Source organism: Symphalangus syndactylus, chromosome 12 (genome assembly GCF_028878055.3).
Source record: "Symphalangus syndactylus isolate Jambi chromosome 12, NHGRI_mSymSyn1-v2.1_pri, whole genome shotgun sequence".
Classification (NCBI taxonomy): Eukaryota; Metazoa; Chordata; class Mammalia; order Primates; family Hylobatidae; genus Symphalangus; species Symphalangus syndactylus.
Window position 1 is genome coordinate 40,560,539 of NC_072441.2, and position 26,035 is coordinate 40,586,573.

Genomic DNA, 26,035 nt, shown 5'->3' on the forward strand with positions numbered 1-26,035 from the left:
AGTCTTATTGCTTTCCTTCCCAACTCCAAATCCCAAGCTCTTAATCAGTGTGGAACACAGACACCCATTTTTGGAATGTGCCCCCTAAATATGGTCAATGGCCCATTATTTCCTGCACTCTTCCCAGATTAGTAACTTTTCTTGGGGCAGAAAAAGTATTGCTCTTAACATAAAGTGCTATAAACTGCTGCTTAACCAACTAAAGAAATCTACAAAGGTCGTCAAGCCAAGCGGGGAGCTGCCAGTGCCATCACTGCCACAGCTGAAAGTGCAGAGAAATCAGTGTCGGTGTAAGTCAGGGCTTCTCAAAGTGCAGGCCCCGGAATCTGTCGGGGGTGAGACTCTGCCATCTTGTGGTTCAATAAGCTCTCCAGATGATTCTGATGCACATGTTTGAGAGCCACTTGTTTACATATAGCAGAGAAACCACCTGTCTCTCACCTCAAAGCTGACTCACCTGCAGAAACAATGAAAGAGGATAATGACAGCCCCCCAAAATTACTCCAAGCTATCAAATTAAACTAAAATGTAATATCATTTTACTGACTCTATCCAATAAATAGACCATTCATTAATGAGTAATTTGGTAAGCACGCGAACATGCTCCGGATGTAATTTTTCCAGGAACAGGGAAAAGAGTCCATGGATTGGAAGTTTATTTTGAAATTCAGCTGTAAGGTAATATGTTCTATGTATCTGTCTTTTATCAAGGTAAGAAAGCAATATAATTTTATTGTTTCTTTCTAGCCAGTGTCTCAGTTTCCACTGAGGGGTTTATATGCCCTATTCAGCAGGACAAGAACACATTATTTTAAAAATGGATGCCAATCATTGGCATTTACCACATGCCAGTCACTGTGTGGGGTGCTTTACACATTCTCTAATTTCATTCCTGCAACAGTGCTATGAGGTAGAGATTCTCCTTCCTCTGCAGATGAGAAAACCAAAGTTTTTTTTTTTTTTTGAGACGGAGTCTCGCTCTGTCGCCCAGGCTGGAGTGCAGTGGCGCAATCTCGGCTCACTGCAAGCTCCGCCTCCCGGGTTCACCCCATTCTCCTGCCTCAGCCTCTCCGAGTAGCTGGGACTACAGGGGCCCGCTACCACGCCTGGCTAATTTTTTTTTTTGTATTTTTAGTAGAGACGCGGTTTCACCGTGGTCTCGATCTCTTGACCTCGTGATCCGCCCACCTCGGCCTCCCAAAGTGCTGGGATTACAAGCGTGAGCCACTGCGCCCGGCCGAGAAAACCAAAGTTTAGGTAGAGACATTAAGTGTAAATCTGCTAAGCTCATTTCAAGGCTCCTGAGTCTCTAGAGAAAATAGATTTCCTGAGCAACATCTCCCTTTTCTTCTTTCTCTTGATGCTAATGCATCATTCCTTTACCCCAAGACTGCCAGGCACAGGAAGCCAGTGCTCTAGACCTTCCTTCATGGCCCATTCCCACTTTTCCTTTGACTCCCAGCATCATGCCCACTCTAGCTAATTTTAACACCATTTTCTGCAAACTTGAGCTCCCCAACACCCAGATAGCTCAGCTAGGTGGGCTGCTGAGACTAAAGGATCTATGGGTCCTGGGGGAAATGAATGCCCCTGGAGGAAAAAGGAAGAAGGGCAGTAGGCAGCAGAAGGCGTGGCTTGGATGCGGGAAATGCGTCAACAGTGGTACTGACCATGAACACACTGAACAACTAGCAAAGAGAATGGCTGAAAATATGACTGCTCAATGGAGGAACTAAGGAAAACATAGTCATATTTGTAAATAGTTTATCATTTCTGTTTCACTGCCATACAGCACAACAACTAGGGTGCATATTATTAAATGGGTTGGATTAACTTTGTGGGTTTGGATTATTTTGCTGGAAGAGTGACTTCTTTACCACTGTGACAATGCTATACTACAGAGTTTGCTGAACACACAGCACAGCTGTCTGTTCACTACTTCAGAATAGGGGAGACCACTGGTCATATCTATATTTCCCTAGTTTGGAGAACATATATCCACCAATGGTGCATACATTCCAATGCAAAATGCAAAAACAATGATCTGAGTTTGGTAACAGATCCAGAAACTTGTTAAGCTCTTATCAGCCATGTGTCTATATTAAAAACCACCTGGACCAGGCACGGTGGCTCATGCCTGTAATCTCAGCACTTTGGGAGGCCGAGGTGGGCGGATCACGAGGTCAGCAGATCGAAACCATCCTGGCTAACACAGTGAAACCCTGTCTCTACTAAAAAGACAAAAAATTAGCCGGGCGTGGTGGCAGCCACCTGTAGTCCCAGCTACCCGGGAGGCTGAGGCAGGAGAATGGCATGAACCCGGGAGGCAGAGCTGGCAGTGAGCCGAGACCGCGCCACTACACTCCAGCCTGGGCGACAGAGTGACTCCGTCTCGGAAAAAAAAAAAAAAAAAAAAAAAAAAAAAACCCACCTGGCTGCAGTTGAAAGATCACCTTCTATTTGCGGTCATTCACTATATTTGCGGTAACTTCACATCACTGATCACAGGAACTACAGTAATGGGCAGGGTGGCTGAGCAGGGATTCCTTTGCCTGTCTTCCCCAGTCCGTTCCCCAGTTCCTCTCTCCCAAAAGTTCTATCAACAGAGACCTTGCAACTTGAGGCAAAAAGTGAAAGAATAATAGCTGCAGTAACTTAAGTACTTGCTGCATACCAGGCACTGTGCTTAAAGTGATTTACATTCATTATCTCATTTTAACAACCTGAGAGGTAGGTATGACTCTTATCTGTGTTTTACAAAAGGGAAAGTGAAGGCTTTTAAATCACATAGCCTGGTAGAGTGGTAGAGCCTGGGCTTTGACCCAGGGCTCCCTAATTCCAAAACACTTGCTCTCGATGTCTACAGAGGACTCCCCAGTGCACTATTATACCATTTAACTTGGCCAATGGCCAGTGTTGAAAATGGATAGGAGCAGAGACTTATCCTATCTATAACCAGGGTAGAGTGCAGCCTCTGAAATACAGCTGAGCAAACAACTCAAGCACAGTTTGATGTTCCTGCCCAGTGGGTGCTATTCCAGGAACTGATATCCCTTCCCTCATGTTCCTTAAACCCATGTAACACCCACTATCATGGTATTGACAATGGGCTGAGAACCCCCTCTCAGTGTAAGCAGGGACTCTTTCTAACCTCTCCCTGGTATAGGAAATGAGCACCTCTTCTATTCTGTCTCCAGTCTACTTAGCTCTGTCAGTTACTTGTCCAAAGCTTCTTTGGAAAGTCAGTTGATTGGAACACAGAGTACATTTTATATAATTTAAATGGTGATGAGGCTCTTAGGTCAGTGCACCAAAGCCTACTTAATCGGCAATGTGCCTGAAAATTGATGGTGCAGCCGAACCCAGAACAGCGCAGAGTTGTTGAAGATCCCTAAATTTCTCCAAGCCCAGGCTTTTTTATGTTTCTCTAGTTCCAGGGCAGTAACCAGCATGTAGTAGGAAATAATAATAGCTCGTGTTTTTTGAACACTTACCATGTGCTTGATGGCACTGTACACACATGGTCTCACTGGACCCCCACGGCAGCTCTAGGCAGTAAGCACAATTATTAGCCTCAAGTAACTGAGGCGTAGAGAAGTTAAGTGACTTCCCAAGGTCACAGAGGTGACAAGTGATGGAGGATTAGAACCCAGGCAGTCTGGATCCAAAGTCAGTGTGACCAACCACCTGTGGGCCTTTAGTTGCCTGAAAGTGGGGAAGAGGACCCAAGGCTGGGCTGAGGCTCTGCGGTGTAGGCGGCTCCCACAATGCACACACGGAAATCACACACACAAGCAGGTGGGGAGTGGGCTGCACAGGAGCTCTCGTGAATCCCTCCACAAAGGTGAGGGAGAGTGTGACAGAGTCATCTACATGAGCTTCGGTGCCTCTAGAAAAGGAGGAGGTCCGTGAACAGGAAGGTGTCCATGGGGTGGGCCAGGGAGATGACAGAGCTGCTCGGACTGGAGAACAAACAGCTTGCTCCGTTCTCCACAGTTTGTACTGCTGCTCTAAGGCATGACCTTGGGCAAGTTCGTCCCCTTCTCCATAAAGGAAGGGCCGTAATAGTTCCCACCTCTAGAATCTTTGTGCAGATTCAGTGAAATAACTCACTTTGCACGGTGCCTGGTGCCCACTCACTGAGAACATCCTCTAGTGATTAGGACCATCATCATTACACCAGAATGTCATTTGACTCTGAACACAGCCAAAGCCCACGAAAAAGCCCTTCGCAATTGGCCTTGCTAAGACAGGCTTGAGGGTAAGGAGGTTTTGCCCCCTACACTAGGACACAGCGCTGAACAGCCGCCGCAGGAGCCCTCCTCCCTTGCCTCTGCTGATGAGGGCGGTAGTTCCAGTTTCCTTTCCCTGCCAAGCCCTTACCAGCACCACCAACAAGAGGCATAATGAACTGGCTTGAGTCCCACCTCCTCATTTCCGCTTCTCGACTGTCAGCAGCTAGGGCTAAGAAGCTGTGAAATGAAGGAATGCCCATTGGCAAGAAGAAAATAGTCGCCAAGCCAAGCAAGCCCTGAATAGTCAAGCTAGAGAACTGGCCATAATTTACTATAAAACAGTCTCTACTGGTGATGAGGGGTGGGGCAAGAACAGAGGAGAGAAAACAGATGCCCCTTGGGAAGTTTTTCACCAAAAATCTAATGAACCATGATTGACGAATGCGATGGTGTTTTGCAATCCACACTGCAATTCTTCACAACGTCTAGGTCCACAGCCAGCTCTCTGTGTTGAGAGGAAGGTTGCTATCTATACCACCACTGGCAAAACAAAAACAAACAAAACTAAAGGCAAGATGGTTGGGTCCTAAACTTAACACTTGGTTCCCCATTTCTGTTATATATTAGCTGAGGAGGCTTTTGGAAGACCCAACAAAGACATTATATGTAAATCAATAACAATTTTTGTTTTATGTTCAAACCATGAACACTGACTAGCTAATTTTCATGGCATTCCTATAAGTGAGTTTTATGATCCTGCTCCAGTTTAATTCTTCTTCAATACTGTAATCAGCTTAGATGATTTTTTAATGTATTTCCATAAAATGATTTTTGCCAGCACCTTACATTTTCATCAGACTTTCTTGTCGTAACTAGATACGGCTGGCACAGAGAGTTAAGTGTTGTGAAATGGAGCAGATTGACAAGGATGGAGAATCAAACAAGGCATTGGCATGGGCCAACATGGAGGGCTGCAGGGAGCAGGCAAGGGGGCATGACCCGGCTAGAAGTGTCTGGGAGAACAGCCTAGTGTTTGTCAGCACAATCTACAAAAGCAATAGCATAGATTAAAAAGCAGGAGCCCAAGCAAAGGTCTTAATAGCTGAGGATATAGGACATTTGACCGCTGTAGAGGATTGTCTCCAAAAAGTGGGTAGACACACCCCTTACTCTTACCTCTATGAGAGGAGTGTCCTCGGCCGCCCCGTCGATGGTGGGCTCAGCCACATGCCTTGCTTGGTCCTACGGGATGTTAGTAGGCATGATAAGCAGAGGCCTGTGATGTGTTTGCACAGTTGGGCTTGCCGTCTTGGGCTTCCGCCAGCACCATGAGAAATGTCCACCCTGGTAGCACTAGTTCAAACAGGATGAGAGACCTGTGAAGCAGACATGGATCACACCCACAGCTCAGAGCAAGCCCAGGTAAACACATTTATCAAGCATATTATTAATGCCTTCTTATCCTTCTAGTTGCAACTTACATGTCACTGTCTCAGAGGTCCCTGCCCTGACTCTCCTCCAGGCTAAATTATGCCCCTGTGTTAATTGTGTTTCAATGAAAGAAAATAATTAATTAGGAAGAATTATTTGCTTATATGTTTGTTTATTCCATTAAATTACATTCCTTGAAAGCAAGGAGCATATCTTATATGCTTAATATATTCTAGAGACTGTGCTAGATGCTAGAGCTCAATGAAGCCTATTAGGCACTTAGTAAATATTTGTAGAATGAAATATAGAAAGCACTCCTGGGGGATGAGGCCACAACTACTACAGTGGTGACACAGATCTCTTCTCTCAAGGAGCTTTGCATCTATAGGGCCAGACCATCAGCCACTGCACAGTGATAGGCTAGAGCTACATAAATCCTTTCTCTCTGTGGTCAGAATTGACCTGAGAGACTGAGACAAGGTGTCCAGTTAGCTATTGCCATGGAACAAATTATGACGAAATTTAGTAGCATCAAAGAACAATTACTATTTCTCAAGGTTTCTGTGGATTAGGAATTTGGAAAGAACTTGGCTGGGCCGTTCTAGTTCAGGGTTTCTCATGAGGTTGTAGTCAGGTGGCAGCTGGAGAAGCTAGAGGCTGTCCATACATCTCTTTATTCCTGTAATCTGAGGGCTACTTCCTGTGGTCTCTCTGCACAGGTGAGTTGAGCTTCCTCCTAGCATGGCAGCCTCAGGGTAGTTGGACCATGTTCATGGTGGCACTCAAGTGCAGGTTTTACAGCAAGCAAAGTGGAAGTTGTATCACCTTTTTCTTTTTAATGTGGTTAAAAACACATAACATTATCTGGGTGCAGTGGCTCACACCTGTAATCCCAGCACTTTGGGAGGCCGAGGTGGGCAGATTACCTGAGGTCAGGAGTTCAAGGCCAGCCTGGCCAACATGGTGAAACCCCGTCTCTACTAAAAATGCAAAAACTAGCTGGGCATGGTGGTGGGCACCTGTAATCCCAGCTACTCAGGAGGCTGAGGCAGGAGAATCGCTTGAACCCAGGAGGCAGAAGTTGCAGTGAGCTGAGATCATGCCACTGTACTCTAGGCTGGGTGACAGAGCGAGACTCCACCTAAAAAAAAAAAACAAAATCTTCCATCTTAACCATGTTTTAGTGTATGATTCACTAGTGTTATGTACATTGACATTGTTATGCATCCAATCTCCAGGAATTTTACATCTTGCAAAACTGAAACTCTATGCCCATTAAACAACAACTCCCCATTTTCCTCTCTCCCGAGCCCTGGAAACCACTGTCCTACTTTCTGTTTTTATGGATTTGACTACTTTAGATACTTCATAGAAGCAGAATCATGCAGCATCTGTCTTTCTGTGACTGGTCCGCTTCACCCAGCACAATGTCCCTGAGTTTCACCCATGCTGCAGCAACAACAGGATATCCTTCCTTTTGAAGGCTGAATAGTATTCCATTGTGTGTATATGTCATATTTTCTTTATCTGTTCATCTGTTGATGGGCATTTGGGGTGCTTCCTCGTGTTGACTATTGTGAATAATACTGCTATGAATATAGGTGTGCAAATATCTGTTCAATTCTTTGCTTGTTGCATCACTTTTTATGACTTAGCCTCAGAAGTCACAAAATAATACTTCTTTCAGTGTCAGAAACCCACCCATATTTAAAGTGAGGGAGCATAGGTCCCACCTCTTGATGAGAAGGGCATCAAAGCCACATTATAAGAGGAGCATGTGGAGTAGAAGATATTGTTACAGCCATCTTTGAAAAATACAACCTTCCGTGCAAGGATCCAGCTAGAAATGGAGGGGAGCAGAGGGAGAGATTAGAAAAGTGTTGTCAACCTTCAGAGGTTGGCATTCAGACATCTGCCATTCCAATGAAGGTCATGACCTTGCTGGCCACCAGACTGCATCCTATACAAAAGAGCACTCCACCACTTTCTATCTATCTCCTTACCCTGCTTTATTCTTCATAGCACTTACCTTCCCCTTGGTAGTTAATTGTTCAATTGCTTATTATATGTCCCTCTCCACTAGAATACAAATTCCAAAAGAACAGGGACTTTGTCTTTTTGTTTGCTGCCATATACCAGAGTCTAGCATGGCAGCTGACACAGGGTAGACACTCAGTAAAATTTCATTAAATGAATGAATAGATTCAAGAAAAATGAAAATTTGATTTGAGTTCTGGGTTATAAAGTGGAATCAGGGTCATCTGGTGTAGTCAGACAAACCTGCACGTAACTCCTGTCTCATCCCTTACTGTCTGTGTGGCCTTCAAGGAGCTATTTAAGAAGAGAAAAGGGTGGGTAGCAAGGTAGCTGATGCTGAAACTCATCATCAGTGTAGTCACAGCCAACAGAAACTTGGGGTCAAGTGACAGAATACTGACCAAGGGAACCCTCAGAACCTATGAAGTCCACCTCCCTTATTCAGCGGAGGAGAAATCTGAGGCCCAGGAAAGTGAAGATTCCTACCCAAGACCACACAGAGGCAAGACTAAAACTTGGGATCCCAAGTCCTCTGACTCATCAAACAATTGCGTCCATCAGAATTCAAGGTTGCAAGTGATAGAAATGTATCCCAATAACTAGCCTAGGCACAAGGAGAAGTCAGCCCCACCCGTGTTTTCTCATGAGTGTGGCAGATGCCCCTGTTGCCCTGCATCTCATCCCCTCACCCACACCTGCAGCTGTGATGGATAGGGTCACTTCGAGTGTACCCTTCCTCTGTTCTTCCACCACAAGACTTTCTCGAAAAGCACAGGAGCCCACTCAGCCCACATTCATGTTCAGCCAGAAAGAGAGAGTAGTCAAAGCCCCCAGGGACAACTCTCAACCACAGAAAAACAGGAGCCATTAGGCAAATGCCCCAACCTTCCCTCCTATGGGTGGACGATTCTGGAGGCTTCAGTGGTCCCCTGCAGAGTTGAGCCCCTTTAGCCTAAAGCAGTGACCTTGACAATGCACACTTGATTGACTGTTTCCTTTTCCTTGTGCACCTGCTTGCTGGGATCACCTCACAAATAACTACCTTCCTCTGTAAATCCTTGACTTGGGCTCTGCTTTAGGAGAAACCTAAACTAAGAGGTCATCTCATTGGTGATGTAGCAAAAAATTGAATATGTCTTAGTTATGCAGATATTGATCATTAGGGATAAGTACAGAAGGTAGAGGTTCACTGAGATAACATAAATAGTGCCTAGCCCCTAATGCCTAACCATCATAGATGCTTACTCAATGTTACCATAGTTTATCTATTCTAAGACACACCCTGTCTTTCACATTTCAACATTTCTAAAAACAAGATATACCTTAAAATCAGTGATATCTTACAACTATAATTGGCATTTTTTTCTTTATTGGAGATATATAAATATTGGATGCATCTTGCAATCATTGTCATTTTAGAGTCTTAGGTATTTTATAGTTCTCACTCAGTTTCTTCCTACACTGTGAGTCAGGGAAAGGAAACGAATTGTCAAAGTACGAAGGCAATACGTGGAACAGAGCTAGTCAAGAGACCCATATTTCCCTAAAGCATGACAAACCTGAAAATCCCCCAGCCAAGAGGGAAAGAGACTGGGGGAGTCTGAAGGTCATGCAGGTAGATGTTGAGACTCCACTCCAAGCAAATCAACAGAGACTGCGTTTCATTCATCCTTAGCACCCGAGCACCTGGCTCAAGGCAGAGTCTTGCAAATGTTTGTGTACAGAAATAAAGTGAGTGGGATGCCGAGGTGGTCTGTCCTGCCCATCCCGGAAGCTCACATAGGAGGTGGAGCAGGTAGGGCAAAGAATGGGGGATGTCTTTGGAACATCAGGAATATCAATGTGCTGGTCCAACTAAAGAGAGTGAGCCAGCCCGTCGGTATGGCCTCTCACCCTGGGGAGAGGCTCTCACTTGAATGGGTACATGCTGGGAGCTACAGACCCCATAGGGCATAGCCGACTCGCATTCGCTTCATCGCCTACCCTTTTTCTCACTTCATGTGGCTCTGAGGCTCCCCACACAAGGCTCCCAGTGCCTTTCTCTTTCTCCTCCTGTTTGCAGCCTTTTCGCTTCACGGGTTTATCTGACGACCACAAGCACTTCAGAGCCTGGCCTTTATAACTGTTTTCTTCCATCAACACTTAGTCACTCTGGGTCCCATCTGTTTAGGATAAGACCACTCTACAACAAACCCGATGGATGCATCTGGCATTCAGGGTTGATAATGAGTTATGGGTTATCCCTGTGAAGAACCTTTATATCTTAGGGACTTTCTTTCTTTTCTTTTTTTTTTTTTTTTTTTTGAGACGGAGTCTCGCTCTGTCGCCCAGGCTGGAGTCCAGTGGCGCGATCTCGGCTCACTGCAAGCTCCACCTTCCGGGTTCACCCCATCCTCCTGCCTCAGCCTCCTGAGTAGCTGGGACTACAGGCACCCACCACCATGCCCAGCTAATTTTTTGTATTTTTAGTAGAGATGGGGTTTCACCGTGTTAGCCAGGATGGTCTCGATCTCCTGACCTCATGATCCGCCTGCCTCGGCCTCCCAAAGTGCTGGGATCACAGGCATGAGCCACCGTGCTCGGCCATATCTTAGGGACTTTCTATGCCTTAAGTTCATAATGACAAACATATGCTAAGTGTTCCATAGTGAACTCACAGGGGCAATGTGGAACATTTTAAATTTTTTCAAGGGAAGCCCAGACACATCCGTCAGACCCTAAACAAATACTACTATTAAGTTATTTAGACTTACTTGATAAACAGAAGTGTTAGATATTTCTTTTGGCTTTTTTCATGAAAAAAGTGTTGAGACACTAAATGTGCTGTAAAATAAAAAAAGTTTGGGAACTTCTTTTCTTTCTTTCTTTTTTTTAAATGACATAGGATCTCGCTCTGCTGCCCAGGCTGGAGTGCAGTGGCACGATCATAGCTCACTGCGGCCTCCACCTCCCAGGTTCAAGTGATCCTTCCACCTCAGCATCCCAAGTAGGTTGGACTACAGGCGTGAACCACCATGCCTGGCTAATTTTTTATTTTTATTTTTTTGAGAGATGAAGTCTTGCCTATGTTCCTCAGGCCAATCTCAAACTCCTAGGCTCAAGCAATCCTCCCACCTCAGCATTTCAAACTGCTTGGATTACAGGTGTGAGGCACTGCGCCTGGACAAGTTTGGGAACTTCTACCTTAGACCAAAAGAGTAAGTAAGGGTAGCATTTGCAGCACCATAAAAAGCCTTGGGAAAATAATCTATGGGCCAAAGAACCCCTTCAGGAGCCCTAACTCACACCATGTAGGTAGGTGTCCACTCTTCCTGTGGGTCAAGATCCCCAGCCTTGTCACCAAATCCCTAGTCCCATCTGAGGTGACACCTAACTTCAGGACTATCTGACCCTACAAGTACAGCCTGACCATGACCCCATGAACAAAAAGTCATGTGCTTAGGGATTATGCACTTCAGTGGTCAGAGCTGGTAAGAGCCTGCCCTTTCAGCCCTTCTCATTGCAGGAAGGAGCGGAAAGCAGCCGGGTGCAAGATCCATTTCCATATGGCCTGGCCTTCCCAGACCAGGTTAAATGACCTCCCCTTCCCTTCTACTATGAAAATCCCATCTTTTCTTCAACATCCAGGTATATAACATACATGTTTATTCTGAATCTGAATTCTTCACTAAAATGTAAGCTCCACGAAGGCAGGGACTTCATTTTTTTACAACTGTATAACCAGTACCAATAAGAATGCCTGCCAGAAAGTAGGCACTCAGTAAATATATTGAATAAATGGACTAGAGTCCATGAAAGAATTAAGCCTTTATGTCCCGATTATTCACGATGTGAACTAATTTTTCTACTATGCTTCATGAATGGCACTAGCTATGTACCATTTTTGGAAGAATCGAGAAGATAGTCATCCAAATCAATTTCTGTGTGCTATGGTTCAGGTGAGGAACCATTGTTGAGAAAACCTGAGTTCGTGAGCAAATTAATGGGTAAAGAGACCTACTTCCTCCAAGTAACCCCCTCTGATCATCCCATCCACATGATGTTGTAACTCTCCCTGCATCTATTAAATATGTCTTGGATTGGAAATGGTTAAGAGTGAAAGGCTCCTGCTTAATGACCAGTGTGCACTTAGGGATGCTCAACCATCCCTGTACGGTTACTTTTAGGACACCACAGTTAATGGCTCTGTAAGCAGATCCAGCCTTTTAAAGGTTTCACAAAAGAACACTCCCACAATTAAGGCTGCAGTCTGAGTACTGTCTGGTACTGATAAGGCTGCCTGGGAACGCCCTGTCCTATCCGTTCCCCAAATCAAAAGCTCTTTGAAAAGCAGCCAAGCATTTGAGACCAACCAAGCAGTACTAAGTGCATTATCTTGTCTAAGCAAAGCATGAGAAGTAAATTAAGATCCCTGCTGACCTCACTGACTAAAAAAAAAAAAAAAAAAAAAACTCTGCTTTTATCTAATGTATGGTCATGGCCTTAAAGAGAATCTCCTCCCTTCCATTAAAATTATATTTAGCCTAAGGATATTCAGTACCCTCTGCAGTGTTATTTTATTTCTTTTTAAAATAGTTTCCACTTTTATTTTAGATATGGGGGCACATGTGCAAGTGTGTTACATGGGTATATCGTGTGATGCTGAGGTTTGTGATACAAATGATCCTGTCACCCAGATACTGAACATAATATGCAACAGTTAGTTTTTCAGGCTTTGCTCCCTCCCTCCCCCTATATTAGTCTCCAGTGTCTATTATTGCCATCTTTATGTACTCAATATTTAGCTCCACTAATAAGTAAGAACATGTGACATTTGATTTTCTGTTCTGGCATTAATTTGCTTAGGATAATGACCTCCAGCTCCATCCATGTTGCTGCAAAGGACATGATCTCATCCTTTTCTATGGCTACATAGTATTCCATGGTATATACATATCACATTTTCTTTACTCAATCCACTGTTGATGGGGATCTAGGTTGGTTCCCTGTCTCTGCTCTTGTGAATAGCGCTGTGATGAACATACGAGTGCGTGTGTCTTTTGGTAGAATGATTTGTTTTCTTTTGGATATACACTCAGTAATGGGATTCCTGGGTTGAATGGTAGTTCTGTTTTAAGTTCTTCAAGAAATCTCCAAACTGCTTTCCACAGTGGTTGAACTAATTTACATTTGCACCAACAGTGTATAAGCATTCCTTTTTCTCAATAGCCTTACTGCTATCTATTGTTTTTTTGACTTTTTAGTAATAGCCATTCCAACAGCTGTGAGATGAAATCTCCTTGTGGTTTTGATTTGCATTTCTCTAATGACTAGTGATGTTGACCATTTTTTCACATTTGTATGTCTTCTTTAGAGAAGTGTTTGTTCATGTCTTTTGTCCACTTTTTAATGAGGTTATTTGTTTTTTGCCTGTTGAATTGTTTAAATTCCTTAGAGATTCTGGGTATTGGACCTTTGTTGGCTGCACAGTTTATGAATATTTTCTTTTCTTTTTTTTTTTTTTTTTTGAGATGGAGTCTCGCTCTGTCGCCCAGGCTGGAGTGCAGTGGCGCAATCTCGGCTCACTGCAAGCTCCGCCTCCCGGGTTCACGCCATTCTCCTGCCTCAGCCTCTCCGAGTAGCTGGGACTACAGGCGCCCGCCACCACGCCTGGCTAGTTTTTTGTATTTTTAGTACAGAGGGGGTTTCACCGTGGTCTTGATCTCCTGACCTCGTGATCCGCCCGCCTCGGCCTCCCAAAGTGCTGGGATTACAAGCGTGAGCCACCGCGCCTGGCCAGTTTATGAATATTTTCTCCCATTCTATAAGTTATCTATTTACTCTGTTGATAATTTCTTTTGTTGTTCAAAAGCTCTTTTGTTTAACTAGGTCCCACTTGTCAAATTTTTGTGTTGTTGCAATTATTTTTGAGACCTTAGTCAGAAATTCTTTCCCAAGGCTGATGTCCAGAATGGTGTTTCCTAGGTTTCCTTCTAGAATTCTAGAATATAGAATCCATAAAATATAGATTGAGGTCTTATATTTAAATCTTTAATCCATCTTGAGTTAGTGTTTGTATATGGTGAAAGGAAAGGGTCCAGTTTCATTCTTCTGCATAACTAGCCAGCTATCCCCAGCACCATTTATTGAATAGGGAGTTCTTTCCCCACTGCTTATTTTTGTCAACTTTGTTGAAGATCAGATAGTGGTAGATGTGCAGCTTTATTTCTGGGTTCTCTATTCTGTTCCATTGGTCTATGTGTCTGTTCTTGTACCAGTAGAATGCTGTTTTGTTTATTGTAGCTTTAGAGTATAGTTTGAAGTTGGGTAGTCTGATGCCTCCTGCAGTGTCATTTTATAAGGACAATTCTGTTTCAACTTTCTCTGGTCATTTCTAAACCAATTAATAGCGACAGGAATGGGATTACTATAATTAGCTTAGATTTATTGACTCTATCCTAGGAACTGGGGATGAAGTCTCTTAAATCATATGAGGAAAAGGTAGATACCTGAAAAGAAAATGAGGGTTCTCTTAGCTGGGAAGCAAGGCATGGACTGACTATGCAATTAGTATGCATCGTGAAAGATTTAATAGACAGTACAGACTTTTAGGGTAAAGATAACAACTCTAATGTTGACCACATTCAATACTGAATGTAAAAAAAAAATCTCTATTATTATCTCTGGACTGCTTTTTCAGATGTTCTCTGCCACCTGCAGTGGCCCAGGGGTTAAAAGAAGAACAAAAAAAAAACCTAGTTGTTTCTTTGAAGTGTTGCTTTTTAATTAGTGCATATCATTTATGTGTGATTTATATATCAGACTTCATGCACCTAACAGCACAGTGGAAATCAGTGACAAATAAGTAAGGGATTATACACCAGATCGAAAGTGCAAAGCGATGGGCAAAGCATGATAGCTGGACAGAAGAGAAAGTATTTACTTTCAGCTGGAGGGATTGGGGGATGACTCCATTGAGGAGGTGGAGTTTAAGCTGCTCTCAGCAGGATTGGCAAGCATTTCATCCTGCGGGGATGATGGAAACAAGAAGCACAAGGAAGAAAGCATAAGGAATGTTTCTGTATAGGAGTAGGGAAGTGTGTTAGTTTTCTATTACTGTGCTAACAAATTGCCACAGACTTGGTGGCTTAAAGAATACAAATGTTTTGCATTACAGTTCTGTAGGTCAGAAATCTGACTTGGGTCACACTGAGCTAAAATCAAGGTGCTGGCAGGGCCACATTCTTTCTGGAGGCTCTGAGGGAGAATCAATTTCTTTGACTTTTCCAGGTTTTAAAGACTGCTTGCATTCCTTGGCTTGTGGCCACCTTCCTGCTTCTTCAAAACCGGCAACAGTGAATTGAATGCTTTTCCTGTTGCTATCTCTGGTTTTCTGGTTCTAAGGACTTGTGTGATTAGATTGAGTCCTGCACAATCCAGTGTAATTGTCCCATCTCAAATCCTTAACCTTAATGACAGCTGCAAAATTGCTTTTGCAATTGTAAGATAACATATTCACAAGGAGGACCAGATGTGGACATCTTTGGGGGCCACTATTCTATCTACCACAAGAAGGAGAGCAGCTGGCTCAAGAATTGGCCCAGCAGAGGGATTAAAGAGTGTGGAAGGAGATGGAGGTAAAATTTCTACATGTGTGATACTTCTGGGTCTAGAGTTTTTGATAATGGAATTTCCTACACTTTCAATTCATATTCCCTTCATCCCATAGATCTTATTGTTTAGCCTAGAGCTTCCTCAGAAACCATATGTGACTTGTGTGCTTCCCCTTTCCAGCTCAGTAATACAAAGAAGAAGCGTTCCCTCCACCAGCACTATCCGTCTGTCAATTAGAATAGGTTAAATTTTTCTGTGATAATAAACAGTCTCGAATTCTCAGTTGCTTAAGACAGCAAAAGTTTATTTCTTACTGATGCAACATGTCCACCACAGGTTGACCAACAAGTTCTGCTCCAAATCTCCTCACTCCAGATCCCAGACTGATAGAGCAGCCACTATTTCAAACATCACCAGGTGCCACAGCAGAGGAAATGAAAGTCCTGGAGGGTCTCACACCAGCTATCATATGCCCCAGCCTGGAAGTGACACACATCAATTCTACCCACATCTTATTACCCTGAACTCTTCACATGATTCTACCCACATGAAAGGTCCAAGAAGTATAAGCTTATCATGTACACACAGACAAAGAGCTAGAACTGTGTGAGCAGCATTAATGATGCTACAACCCCCTACTTTAATTTTTATATGAATGGTACCCACATTCTTCCAATGTCTGGGGTTCCAAACCTTGGTCACCTTTTTAACTGAACTCTTATAGCCAATCAAATGTTAAGTCCTGTCCAGGCATGATGGCACATACTTGTAGTCCTGGCTACTCAGGAGGCTGAGACAAGAGGATACTTTGAGGCCAGGAACTGCACTTCAACCTGGGCAACATAGCAAGACTCCAAGAAAGGAAGGAAAGAAAGACGGAGGGAGGGAAGGAAAGAAGGAAGGAAGGAAGGAAGGAAGGGATAAAGGAAGGGAGGGATGGAGGGAGGGAGGGAGGGAAAGAATGAAAGAAAGGGAGAAAAAGAGAAAAAAGAAAGAAAGAGACAAAAATGTCATGTCATGTCCACTTTTGCTTCAAAGCGTCTCTCCCATCAATCCTTTGTTTTCCACGAGCACTATCACTACTTAGCTCAGGCATAAAAGTATACAGTACTTCATTTTCCAAACTTTTTCACTATGATCCATAGTAAGAAATGCATTTTACATTGAGACCAAGTACAAACACACACGTGCATACACACACACACACAAAACTGAAAAGTTAGTAAAGTTACTCTTACTCTGTTCTATTTTCTTTTTATAATGCTGGTTATGATTCATGTATTAGTCAGAGTTCTCCAGAGAGACAGAACCAATAGGATGGATGGATGGATGGATGGATGGATGGATGGAGAGATGGAGGGATAGATAGATGATAGATAGATAGATAGATAGATAGATAGATAGATAGATAGATAGATAAAGAGGGATTGATTAGAGAAATTGGCTCATGTGATTATGGAGGCTGAGAAGTTCTGTGATAGGCCATCTGCAAACTGGAGAACCAGGGAAGCTGGTAACATGGCTCAGGCCAAGTCTGAAGGCCTCAGAACCGAGGAAGCCAATGGTGTAACTGACAGTTTGAGGCCAAAGGCCTAAGAACCTAGGGGGCCATTCTGGTGCAAGTTCCAGAGTCCAAAGGCCAGAGAACCTGAAGTTCTGATGTCCAAAATCAGTAGAAGAATGTTTCCATTCCAGAAAAGAGAAAGTGAGAGAGAGCAAATTCACCTTTCCACTACCTTTTTGTTCTATCTGGACCCTCAGCTGATTGGATGAGGGTGGATCTTCCTTACTCAGTCCACTGATTCAAATGCCAGTCTCTTCCAGAAACAGCCTTACAGACACACACAGAAACAATGCTTTGCCAGCTATCTTGACATGCCTTAATCATAAGCCACTAATGAGTTGTGACCTACAGTTCGATAGACAACAAAGTAAAATTCCTATACACTTTAGAACTAAACTCGCTTCAGAAATGACTTCACAACTCACTACTTATACAAATTTAGGCATCATCTCCTCAGCTTTCAGACTACAACAGTGTTTCCTATCCCACAGGTGAGAATTAGCTTGATGACTAAAAGTCCTTGGTACCTAAAACTACATAGCAGTATTAGTCCTTTTTTCCTAGTTTGTCCCTCTTCACCTTTCTTTTGGATTTCTTTTGTTCATTTTTTCATTCATTAATAAAAAGTTTATTAAGATCCCATTGCTTGAGGGGAAATGTGCTAGGCCCTGGGGCTACAAAGATAAATAAGACATAATCCACGTTCTTGAATCGTTTACAGACTAATAGAGGAGATCAACATGTACACAAATGATTGCCGTGACATGGCAATCCTACAGCAAAAGAATGGAAATGACTTTATGGGGATTAGGAGGAAGAACAACACACCCTGAGAGAAGATGAGAGAGATTAACATTGATTAAACTCTGCTTTGTTCCTGTGGCTTAAAATCTAGATTTCTTTATGGGGCTTTTTTTTTTTTTTTTTTTTTTTTTTTTTGAGACAGAGTCTCGCTCTGTCGCCCGGGCTGGAGTGCAGTGGCGCAATCTCGGCTCACTGCAAGCTCCGCCTCCCGGGTTCACGCCATTCTCCTGCCTCAGCCTCTCCGAGTAGCTGGGACTACAGGCGCCCGCCACCGCGCCCGGCTAATTTTTTTGTATTTTTTAGTAGAGACGGGGTTTCACCGTGGTCTCTATCTCCTGACCTCGTGATCCGCCCGCCTCGGCCTCCCAAAGTGCTGGGATTACAAGCGTGAGCCACCGCGCCCGGCCTTTATGGGGCTTTTAAAGCTTTTTCTAACCTGCCTTATTGCCCATTCACCTATTCAATCTGCCCTCTTTCTACTCCCCAGCAAGTGAGACATTAATTCTTTTCAGGCTAAGCAGGTGACCAACGTTATTTTTCCTGCCATTCCAATGGTTGTTGTCCTGAGACTAAGCTGTCACATTACCATCTCTCCACTCATGTTTGGTACAACCTCGAGTTGTACCAAACAGCATATCCTGTTGACACTGAATAAATAACCAGACAGCCTTTCTCTGCCTTTTCACTTTGAACTATCTTACCATCCTCTAAAACCCAGCTCAGTTCTAGCACTTCAAGAAACCTCCTCAAATTGCTCCAGCCTAGACTAGCCCTCTAAGAATCCCTAATGCAATTGTCAAATTTTCTTGCATATTTCCTTAAATTTTTTTGAAAAATAATCTATGTGCACTCCACACAATTTTAAACTAAAAAAATGTTAATTATAAGCTTAATTCCCAACATGTTCTATGATGCATACGGGCTCTGAATATGTTTTTTTGTCAAAATCTTGGAACTGTATACTAAGATCAATTTATAGGCAACATCCACCATAGAACTTGGCAAACCTAGTCATTGTCAAACCAATCATCTAAATCAGACTTACTTTCTGTCAGAAAAAGTCTTACTTCATTTTTCAATTCAAATAAGCATATTTATGCTCATCCCTGGGACAATCATCTCACTTTTAAATTCTAATTGAAAGATGGATGGGTGGATAGACGGATGGATGGATGGATGGATGGATGGATGGATGGATGGATGGAAGTATGGACGAATGAACCCTCAGAGCCTTGCCAAGAGTTTCCCTCTTCGATAATAATAAAAAGTTCCCTTCAACATTTCCTTCTGGCACCCATGGGACTCCCCTCAGGAGCAAGGCATCCTGTAATTGTCCCCTTGCTTAGTGCTCTGGGTAATCCGCATTAATAGGATTTAGGATGGATGAGAGGTTTGTCTGTCATTAATAAAAAAGGGAATTTTTAAAAGGAGGTGGGAAGAACCAACCAATCACAGACTTGTCAGATCAATCTTAGGAAAAAGTACAGTTGGAAATTGAGAATATAAAAATTAATTTCCTTACAAGAAATGTAAGGGCCTCATGGAAAGTCATTTGTTCTCCTCCCAAGGGTGGGCATTCCTGTTGGGTTGAAGACCGCTGCCCGGAGGTCAAAAGTCTAATTTCACACATGGACTTGTGTGAGTCTAAGCATTGGAGCTTGCCAGCTTTCTGACCCACCTCTCAGTTTTAGGAGACTCCTTCAAGGTCATGTACTCAATTCCTCTCAGCTTTGTGTCACCTGTTCATTGTGGCCTATTTTCATTTTATTTCCTTAATAAAGTTCTAAATTTATCTCTTTTTTTTTTCAAAGTAAATAACCACTTTCATGCTAGTTTTCTGTGCTTATGTAATTGTAGTTTAGTTTATGTAATCATTTTTAGTTAAAATTTCTTATTGATACATAATTGTATATATTTATGAGGTACATGTGATATTTTGATACATGCATACAATGTATAATGATTAAATTAGGGTATTTAGGATATCTATCACCTCAAACATTTATCCTTTCTTTGTGTTGGGAACATTTAAATCTCTTCTAGCTATTTTGAAATATACAATAAATTATCATTAACTATAATCACCCTACTGTGAACACTACTGCGAATGGCTATCAAATACTAAAACTTATGCCTTCTATTTAACCTCAATTTCTTGAATGAAGAGGCTGTGAAAACTTATTTTAGCTTCTCTCCTCTTTCTCTCTTAAAAAAATTCCTGGCCTGGGCATCTTTTTCCTGGTTTAAAGGTGTCTAGATAACCACCTTGGTAGTTTCGGGTGAGTTGGTGAACACAGAAACTGGATTTGGAGTTGGATAGTCTTACATAAACCTGTGGAAACATCTTAGTAACTTTTCCTCCCCCCACAAAGACCACATACCCCTCTATAGAGATAGGAGTATTTTTCGTAAAATATGCTTCTAGTTGCAGGTTGATTTTCAGCCTGCCATTTTGTGAAGTCTTACTAGACTTGCTGGAAACTTGGAAAATGCTGTATCTGCTCTAGTCTACAGCAGTAGGACACCAAGCAGTCCACTGAGTTCAGTTCAGCCACAGTTATTACACTTTGTGCACCTACTAAACAAAAGAAAAACACAGTATTTCTGCCTCCGAAGAGCTCACAGATTACAGGTAAATCCAGGGTATATACACATATAATCTCAGTTTTGATGGCTGCCAGGCTAACCACCTTCCTAGTGATTTAGGCTGCTGGAAGTCTTAGAAAAGGACTGTAAAATCTCCTAACATAAAAAGTGGCTAAAAGAGGTATTAGGAGTTGATCACTTGGCTTCATTCTCTGGGTCTTGCCCAACTCTAGCCACCACGACAAGCATCCAAGTTAAATTCTTACTTCAAAATCTAATACCTGCTTGAAGAACTTCCCAGTTGCCTCTTAACTTTGCTTCATGGCACATTCCTGGTAAATCAAAATGCTAAACAAATTTATCCTGTCAACAAGGGACTATTTACCACTCCATAAATCAACCCAGATTTTTCATCCTGCTCTACTATATATGATGGGTCAAGTATTCTAAGTGACCTTTGAGCGTTTCATCTCTTTCTTGAGAGAGGCAGATTTGGGGCACGATTCCAAATCTTCTGGGGCAGGCAGGTGCTCCCAGACTTTGGCTTTGAAGTAGTGGTGATAGCTGTGGTCTTCACGGTGCTACAGGCCAGCTGACAGGAAGGTTACTCTCCTTCCAACCTGGGGTTCTTGGTTATCCTTGAAGGAGAGGAAGTGAAATCTTCTTATTTTAATGACCTAATCAGAGGAGCTGAATCTAAACACCTTTTGGCAATACCTCGGTACATGATTCTGTAAGGCTCACAAAAAAGTTTTGAAGAAAGGGGTAGTTTGTACTTTCTATCTAAATAAACATTTTCTGAGGTCACAGCACAAGGAGTAGACTACAAGTCCTAATGACCATGGATATCATATACAAAACAAGATTACTACCTGAGCTCAGGAGGGAGTATTTGTACTTAAAACATCTAAAACATCAAATGAGTGAGTCAGAACTTTGGCCTTCATTCTATCTGCCTTTGTAAAACATATCTCAGACTTCTCAGGGTAAACTTGATCTGATTCAAACTGGAAACAAGGTATCTCCTGGCCAAGATCTTCTCCTTTCAGATTAAACAGTCTGAAAAGAAAAATGGGATTTTCCCCATTTTAAGAGAATAAACTTGTGTCTCTGAGGGGAAAAGAAAATGAAAACATTCTATCAACCAGCACAGCACACTGAGGAACAGCCAGGTGCAAGCTCAGGGCACCAAGACACGTTTTCTCAGTCTCCTTCACTGCCACCGTCCTTTCCCAACCCCTGCACTCCCTCTGTCCCCCTCCATCCCCATTAAAAAACAGCAACAAACTGCTATGATTAATGACTAAAGAATAAGAGCAGTTGTACAATCTTTATACATTTTAGATTTGGATCAAATTCACTCTTCTCAATTCCTCTTCCTAAAGCCCCACGGATAATCCTTTGCCATCTGCCCCTCCTCCCCTTTCCTTTCTGAGGCTGCTAATGAAAGTGGGGTGGACAGGACTGAAGAAGGACTTGAGCTGGCTGTCTCTGATGGACTCCTAGCTATCTCGTGCCCCCGCTTCCTGCTGGCAGAAAGCAATGCAAAGTGACTGCTGTAGGAGCAGCTGCTGAAGCTCATTTCCCTCCCCCGACGCCTGTCACATTCTTGGGCAATATTTCAGAAGCTTACTCATCCTGCCACTCACTTCCCCCGCCCCCATACCCCTGCCCCCAAACAAGACATTAGGAAGGAAACGTGAGAGATTTTATTTTAGCCTAATTGAGCAATAGCCCTTACTTCATCTTGAGTAAGATAAATGGGCTGTCCAACTTCACTTCTCACTGTATCTGTAATGAGGTTTCTCTCTCAACTGTTTACCAAAGTATTAAAAAGCACTTTGTAGCGCCAGCTGGTATATTCCATCAAAGAGAGTCAATAGAACAGATGAAGACATATGAGAAAGTCAGGAGATAAGGTACCTTTTATGAAAGTTCAGATTCCAGACCTATTAAAAAGAACCGCTTCCCCCTCTGTGAATTCAGGGACAAAAAAACCAACCTTTTCCTCTTTGGCAGTAAGGTGGTTTCTCACAGGGTAGGACAGCACCTGGCAGGATTTCCCAGAGTCTGACCGAGGTGAATAATTAATTGTAGTCATTAATGTCCAGGTGGTAAGAAATTGCCAGAATTGTAAGATCCTAATAGGCCATAAGCATCTCTATACTGGATGCACTTTAGTGGACTCTTCCTCTCACTAGCAGCGATAAAACACTGTTCTGTTCTTGCTCAGCCTCTGTCTCCAGCTATTCTGGAAGAGTCGGTCACATTCAGATGTTGAAAGGTACAAGATAGGGAGTCCAAGGAGCAGACCCTGCTCAGGATTTTGACACTAAACGCTGTGTGACCTTAAATGAGCCACTAAATCTCACCACTATATAATTTCTTCCCTTACAAAGTAGGGAGGAATGATCTCAGGCTGATAAGTGTTCTGATAGGAAATCTGTTTGATATATTGAGATTTTTACCTAAGAATAAAGTATGGATATTTTGTTGCATTATAGCCTCAGTCCTGTTTGTAGCTGTCATTCAACAATATGCGGGCCTACTATGCCTGTACTTGTGGTGGGGAGGAAGACAAGACATATAAACCTGAAAAGTGCAATAAAAGGCACAGCCCTATTGGAATGGGAAGCCAAATTTCTACTCCTCATTCAAAACCTCATGAAATATCTCTCCCTGACTGCCTCCCCAGCTATCTTGGCAAACAGTGCATTCCATAGAAGATCAGGGCCTTTATCACCTCGTGCAGTCATCTGTCTTTTCAACCTCCTCTGCCAGCCTGTTATCTTCTAAAAGAAAGGGCAGTGTCCTACTCATTTCCTTATTTCCCCCATCCCTGGCGTAGTTCCTTAAATATGGTAGGCATGCAATATTTCTACATAAGTAAATGGGTGGAGTGAATAATAAATGCCAAATACAGACCATAAGATCCAAAAGAGAGGCAGCCATGGTGGACAGAGCCCTGAAATAGGAGCCAGAAGACCAGGGTGCAAATCATCAACTTATTATTCCATGAAAGTCTGACTTTGGGCTCTCTGTGACCCAGTGTCCACATCTGAAAAGTGCTAATGCCCAAACCAAACAAGGTTATTGTGGGAATTAGGTAAAATGCTCTAAACAAAATTTAGCTCCCTTATCTTGTATTCCTTTTCCCTAAATAGTTGGAATACAGCACTGGAGTCCAAGCTGCAACCCAAGGTACAACTACAGGTTTCTAGGTTATCCAAGAAGGAAGAAGTGTGGTGGCATGTTCATGGCTCACTGCAGTCTCAACCTCTGAGATTCAAGCATTCCTTTCACCTCAGCCCCCCACATAGCTGGGACTACAGGCACGCACCACCAGGCACCATTAGTTTTTGTAGAGACAGGGTTACACGATGTTGTCCAGGCTGGTCTCGAACTCCTAAGCTCAAGCAACCCACCCACATCAGCTTTCCAAAGTGTTGGGATTGCAGGCGTGAGCCACCATGACTGGCCAAACATCCTTTTTAAAATGAGTCATATGAAGACTTTTTAGGCCCAGGCATGGTGGTGCGTACCTGTAATTCCAGCTACTCAAGAGGCTGAGGCAAGAGAATCACTTGAACTCAGGAGGTGGAGGTTGCAGTAAGCCAAGATCGTACCACTACACTCCAGCCTGGGTGACAGAGTGAGACTCCGTCTCAAAAAAAAAAAAAAAAAGACTCTAGACCAAGAATGGACCAAAACAGACAATAGTGGTGGTACACCACTTGTCCTGGACACGCTACTTCTATTATTCCATCCTTGGGTGGCACTCATGTTTGTGGCAAACTCATTCTACTCCTGGCTCATATTAAGTCTGTGACTGACAAAAGCAACATTACTTTTTTTTTTTTTTTTGAGACAGAGTCTTGCTTTGTCACCCAGGCTGGAGTGCACTGGTATGATCTCGACTCACACCTCCACCCCCTAGGTTCAAGCGATTCTCGTGCCTCAACCTCTTGAGTAGCTGGGATTACAGGCACGTGCCACCACATCCAGCTAATTTTTACATTTTTAGTAGAAACAGAGTTTTATCATGTTGGCCAAGCTGGTCTTGAACTCCTGACCTCGGGTGATCTCCCCGCCTTGGCCTCCCTAAGTGCTGGGATTATAGGTGTGAGCCACTACACCCAGCCGACATCACTTTTTTAAAGTGTAATTTAAGCCCAAATTTGCTTAACAGTCTACTCACCTAATTAATTATTTTGAACTTAGGTTCAATTTGGACTTAATTGATTCTGTCAAAACATATCTGAAGTATTGATTCAGACAATCAAATTTGAGTTAGTCCTCCAAGATTTTTGTCACCTAAAAATGTGACTGTCATGCCTTCCCTGTGTTTCCTTACCATTGATTTTTTTTTAAGATTGAATAGCATTTTACTAGAAACAGGACCACAGTTAACTATTCCTTAATCCATACACTTCTGTTTTGTTTTGTTTTGTTTTTTACTTCTTAGAATTAATCTAAATAAAAATCCACTAAATTAAGGGCTCCTTGAGGGCAAGAACTGTGCTTATGTAGCTTAATATTTCAGTCAACCCAAGGCCTGGCAGATAGTTGTATCCAGCTACATTTCTCTCTCCATGTCCTTCAGGAAGTGCCGTCTAACTCTCTGAAAGCTAGACCTCCTGGGTCTGCAACTTCCCATGGTCTCTAACTGGGCAACCAACATTTTTAGTAAAACCATTACTAGTTCCTACCACGTTCTTTCTGGCTCAGAGAGGTGACACTTTCTTTTCTTAATTTTCACAAAATATCTGTTTTTTAATCTCGCCAAGCTTATAAGTAGCTTAATACCTATAGACATAGTCAAGAAATAGTTTTAAGAACTAGCCTTACTTCTAAGCTTTACGAGATTGAAACCATGTTTTTCTGGGATTTGTTTTCTTACTTTTCCTAACGTGACTCAGGGTGGACCTAATCCCGTCATTTCTTAGAGTTACATGCTCGTCCTGGGCTTGCCCCCATGTCTGAGCAGGAGGCATTGGCACACAGGCAGTTAAAATATGATGGGTGGAGAGAAAAGAACCCACAGCACGTTGTTCTGCAGAGACCTCTCCTGGGGTTAGGTGGCCATAGGGAAGAGTGCAGACAGTGGTTTCACAATTCTCTCACTTCCATCCTCTGATTCCGCTGCAGAGCTATCCCAATGCTTGGCTTCATCCCTGGATTCAGCCCATTAGCTCCCCATGGACACACTGAGTCTCACACCCTAAGCAGAGCTCCCAAAGGCAGGCACAGAGTCAGGCACTTAAGTCAGGCCTCTTTGGGCAGCCAAAGAGTCTCATGACCTAACAGAATTTCAGGCCTATCCTGGAGGCCTAGTCAGCATAGGCATGGAGTGACTTTTTTCTCATCGCAGCCTCTACCTTATTTTTCTTTTGGAAGTAGAAAGAATCATGTTCTGGTTACCTTCCAGAGATAAGAAACCATCATGACTGACATTTATACCAAGTGCAGTTTATAACACACTTTTGCAATGAATTCCCACAATAACTTCCATTTTTCAGTTACAAAAATGGCTGCACTACAAAGTCAATTGACCTACCAAAATCACCTAATTGGTAAGTGGCCATGTAACAAACTCTGGTATGTTTGACTTCCCGTTGCACTACCCACATTGCTATCTATTCAACAAGTATTTATTGGGCCCTGATGATGCCAGGCCCCAGGCCAAGTTCCAGGATATACTAGTGAACAAGCAATAGAACTTTCACTTACACAGGGGAAACAGAGAGTAAATAAACACATGCTGAGAAGAACAAATACCACATAG

At 43.0% G+C, this 26,035-nt stretch overlaps 1 long non-coding RNA gene across 2 annotated transcripts in view; it reads right to left on the bottom strand.

Moving 5' to 3' along the window:
* The window catches only part of LOC134733723 (uncharacterized), a 94,260-nt gene that overhangs the window by 37,334 nt on the left and 30,891 nt on the right, over positions 1 to 26,035 (bottom strand). Inside the window, exons 1-2 of one of the 2 annotated variants that reach the window (XR_010117347.1) lie at positions 7,400 to 7,507; positions 5,412 to 5,611 (exon numbers count right to left, since the gene is read on the bottom strand). This is a non-coding gene — a long non-coding RNA (uncharacterized lncRNA). Of the gene's footprint in view, positions 1 to 5,411; positions 5,612 to 7,399; positions 7,508 to 26,035 lie in introns of those variants that run through there. The other variant, XR_010117348.1, reaches the window with a different exon arrangement.